Source organism: Plectropomus leopardus, unplaced genomic scaffold (assembly GCF_008729295.1).
Source record: "Plectropomus leopardus isolate mb unplaced genomic scaffold, YSFRI_Pleo_2.0 unplaced_scaffold27594, whole genome shotgun sequence".
NCBI classification, from domain to species: Eukaryota; Metazoa; Chordata; class Actinopteri; order Perciformes; family Serranidae; genus Plectropomus; species Plectropomus leopardus.
Genome location: NW_024630039.1, coordinates 1 through 4,768, shown reverse-complemented (window position 1 = coordinate 4,768; position 4,768 = coordinate 1). Strand labels below are relative to the sequence as shown.

At 34.3% G+C, this 4,768-nt stretch overlaps 1 long non-coding RNA gene across 1 annotated transcript; it reads right to left on the bottom strand.

Annotated features, from left to right (window-relative positions):
* Positions 1-2,013: 2,013 nt before the first annotated feature.
* On the bottom strand, positions 2,014-4,762 carry LOC121937839. Its single transcript, XR_006105209.1, has 6 exons — positions 4,675-4,762; positions 4,537-4,557; positions 3,664-3,684; positions 3,482-3,508; positions 3,333-3,389; positions 2,014-3,193 (listed from the first exon to the last, which is right to left on the bottom strand). It is a non-coding gene; the product is annotated as an uncharacterized LOC121937839 (long non-coding RNA).
* Positions 4,763-4,768: the final 6 nt, after the last annotated feature.

Below are 4,768 nucleotides of genomic sequence, written 5' to 3'. Positions count from 1 at the left end.
GACAGTGATGCACCCTTCAAACAAAGCTCATCGATTACTGTGTGATCACTGAGGATTTAAAAATTTTCAGGATTGACAGACATTTTTATATTTTTCGGTCACACTCCTATTGTTATGTTACACTACAATTATTATCTTTTTGTGCCATTTGAATTGAATTGAACCAAATCAGTATAATTGCTTTTTAAAAAAAATACCGTTCTCCTTTCTGTATTGATAATCAAATTCACATCACGTTGTTATAATCAGATTATGAAGGTTGTCAGATCATATCAGTTTACTTGAAGCTGCAAACTGCGAATTTTTGCAGTTATACAATGTGATTTTAATTTTTTTTTACGATGTTATAGTTGCTGTAATTCTCTTAAACTCGCTCTTTTTGATTTAGTAGCTGCGGCATCAGAATATTTTGGATTATTATTTGATACATATAAAGAGCTGCAGAATATGCTGCTTTGGATTAAACACATTAAAGTATTTTACACATATTCAGGCTCATTTGACAGTTAGGTAAAAATACATCACTGAATTTGGTTTATTAACCGTGATATTTATTTTAATGTTATATCACAAACAGCAGGAAGCACTCGTCTTCCTCCTGTAGAGAACATAGGAATGCAGTGATGCAGCAGGAACAGCACTGCAAACATTACGTCGGTTTTGAAACCGAAAAAGCAGGTGTGGCCCTTAGACTTTAAATTTAGAAACTAAGCAAGAAATGTAGAAACGACAGTAGCGACTGAGGTTTGAGTTGGATTGTACTTACATTAAGAATGTATAGATATTTTTTAAACTTTTGATTGAAATAATTGATGAGACACTTAAATGTAACTGTGAATCTGTCTGAATGCTGTAAAGAGAAAAACACTGACTTTAATCAGATGTTTATTTTTTATTCAATTAAATTACATTTGGTGGATAAAAAGTTTTTTATTTTTTTTAATAGTTATATTGAACTGAGTAGATAAGTTGTTTTCAGGAATTTTTGCTGATAGAAGTTGTATTTGTTAAAGGGGTGTTTCACATGTTAATAGCGCTGTGTTGAAGTTGTTTGGTCAGCTGCAGTTGCTGCTCACAGCATGATGATCCAGAGTACTTTGATGCATATTTGTTTCTCTTCATTTCTTGGTAGGAGGTCAGTTTTATTTTATCTTGACTGTTTCTACAGCTGAACACAGACTGATGTGTGGTATAAATCTAGCTCTAGGCTGACAACCTTCACAAGCTGTGGTTTCTCCTTCTTGAAAATACGTTTGAACTGTTTGTCAACAGATATCGGAGGAAGAAAAGGAAACATGAGACTGATGAGCGGAGTGATCTAAGTGAGTATTGCAGTCAGCAGTCGTGCTGTTGAGCCAAGAAGTCCTTAAAAAAAGCAATGACTCAGCAGCTCATAATGTGTTGCATGTTCAATGTTTCTTTGGTGAGGTTAATGATTAATTAAGACTATAGATGTGGACATTTGTTTAATTTGTCAAATGTGGGAAAAAAGAAAAACACATCCAGACACGACATCCCAGTGTCCAGTGGAATAGGTGCAGGATTGAAAAAAAAAACTGACAGATAAAATTAAATAGATCAGCACACCAAAAATACAGGTTTCTTTATGAATTAAAGGTAACACTGGTTAAGTTATTGATATACAAAGGACCTTCTCACTGGTTAGATATTCCTTTAATGATGACATGTACACATGTATTATATACAAAACATGCCAAATCCCAAAATCTGGAAGGTAGTAAGGACATGATATAAATAAACAAATAAAGGTTGGTTTTGTGATGCATTTTGGCAATCATGACAGACAATCACTGCTCCTCTGACAGGCGGCAGCTTTCCACATGTAGTTAAAGAACAGCAATCTCACCTTTAGTACCCATGACTCAACTCGCTGTCAATGACGGCAAAATGTGTCGACTTGCTGACCTCAAGTGGCTCAACTGTGGACCAGTTGGAAAGAAAAAAGACTGAAGACATGTAAATTATAAAACGGGTTAAAAAAAGGGGGTTGATATTCTATTGCTTTTATTAAACACAGTTTTTATATATAAAAAAAAAAAAAACACTTCGTTTATACATCTACATTCTATATATCCTAAAACCAGCCACAATAAATACAAAGCTAACAGCGTATGAATAACTCAGTGCCTTTTGTGGGAAATTTTGAGCGTCTAAAACTTTTTTTGAACATAAAAGCATCAGTGCCAAATATTTAAATGTGAAAAACAAACCACAAACAAATTGCTGAAATAATCTGGAATTAAATGTATTAATAAAAAAGCTTAAACTTCCAGTTGTATTGAAGTGCAACTTATTTTAAACAACAAGGAAACATTCAAGAATAAAAATCCCCACAAGAGAGAAAAGAAAAGTGCAAAAAGAAACAAAAAAAACAGTCCTTCAAAATCTAAAACAGGACAAACACTAAAATACAGTCAAAGACGGTGTGAATTAGATCAACATCTGATAACGAGAGAGCACCAAAAATAAAAAATAGCTGATTGACTTTTTTCGAGCTGAAAATCCCGCAATATTTGTTCAGAACACTCACGAGCCAGCAGACCTGTACAATGCTTTGCTTGTTGTTTGAGCCAGCAGCCCAAACTAAACAATGGCGTCTTTTTTCCCCTCTGCTGTCCGTCCAGGTCCTCCCCACACACTCCAACCTCCTGTCTAACTGTGAGGCCGCATGGATCCACTGCAGACCTGCTCGCTTTAATGAGGTACCGCTCGGTGTCAGGAACACTGTCCATCTCCATGAAAAGGCGTTTGCAGTTTCCGAGTATTGTCTAAACTTTGAGGCCCCTTACTGCCTCTTAAAACATTGAAAACATTGTCAGGAAGGTCTGCTTCAAGTCTAGAAGCTTTGATTACAGTCTCGGCTTTTTATTTCATGCTAAGTAACTTTATTTTTAGTGTCTTTTTTAAAAAAGCAGCAGAACTTAAGTCTTTAAAAAAAATGTCTTTTCAAGAGTCGTAAGTGCCCTCTTTTCTCAAATTTGGGCAGTTTTTATTCATTCTAAATTTGAGGCATTGGAGCTGACTCTACTATTAAAAGATTTCCAATAATATTTGTACTGTAAACAAAGGACGCACCAATCCAATGCGTACTTCTGGATTTTCTGAAACAGTTCAGCTTCACGTTTACACCTGACTTGGCATTGTTTCACAGTCTAGGTCATTGGTGTTTCCTCTGCCAAATAACAAAAGGAAAAAGGAGTCACACATTGCTTAAATTATTACACAAATCTTGTTAAATATTGCTGTGAATGGACAGAAATTCAATGATTATATTTGGAAACAAGCAAGTGATTTTTTCAGGAGTTTCTTACCGTCTGTTAGTCCCTTCTCTTGAGCAGTCCTGCCATTAGACTCAGCAGCGTCTCTTGCTGTATTTATGATGTGGACATATGAATGTTAACTTTCTTTATCACAATAAAAAGCTAGAAAAAATATAATACAAAAACAGAGTAAAACTTACGCAGCCTCTCGTTCTTCTTCCAGAAGTCTGTGGAGGTGGAAAACAGCACAGAAGAAGTCTGATATTATATCTTTAAAAGGCCCAGTCAGTTTTATTAAAAGTAATAATAATAATTATAATAAATAACACTAATACATTTTAACTTAAAAAGTATGAGGGTTAATGTAATGTAATTAACTGACCGGCTTCCCACGGCATGGATGCTGCAGGGAGAGAATTAAAGCAGAGAGGATAAGTCAGAATCTGAAAAATTATGAGAAACTCTAAAATTATTTAGATTTAAATTGCAAAAATAACAACTTACATACCCATTCAAAATTAAGACTTAATATCTTAAAATTATGACATCGTATATTAAAATTAACGACTAAGAGGATCAATATAAAGACTTAATATCTCAAAATAATGACGTAGTATCTTAAAATAACAATTAAATGGCTCAAAATAAAATAATTAATATCTCAAAGTAATGACTAAGTATCTTTCAATAATGACTCAGTGACATTTGTCATTATTTTTAGATAATTAGTTGTTATTTTTTAGATATTAACTGAGTATTTCGAGAAAGTTTCTCATTACTCTCGACTTACAGGATCTTTCTTTTTTTCCCATCACCCTGCTGTAGGTTCCCTATTATTTAATATTACTTTTACAAAAAAAACATTCATTCAGTCTGATCAATATTTAACCCTAAACGAAAGAACATCTGCTGAATCAACCACAGTAAAGTTTTGAGCAGTAGTCTGAGGTGAACAGGAAGTTATTTCAGCCGACTGTCAGATGCTCTAATGCTGTAAAATGTTAAAATCTCTGATCACAATTTACAGACAAACTCCCGCACTGTCTAACTTGCAAAAGAAATAAAAAATTTTTAAAAATGTATTTTTATTTTGAGGTTTCGGTAACTAGACCTTCATCAGGCTTCAACTCAATTTCTCTCAAACTGCAATGCCAAATTCTCCTGCAGTATCCGACATTTCCCACAGTGACCCTTAGAGAACAGACACACACTAAAAACTGTAAAAACTATTTCCTTTTTTCAGAAGATTCCTTACTTTTATTGAAGAACCACGTTCCTAGAGGAGATAAAACATAATATTTAAAATGTCATGCTTCTCTTATCATCATCATCATGGGTATAATTCATACAAATAAACAAGTAAATGAATGAACAGAGCGCGATGACTTCTCACCTGCTTTACACCTGTGAAAGACAGCCAGCAGCACCACAGCGATCAGCAGACTGATGAACACGATGGCTCCTTTGGTAATGTTCAGCGTCCCTGC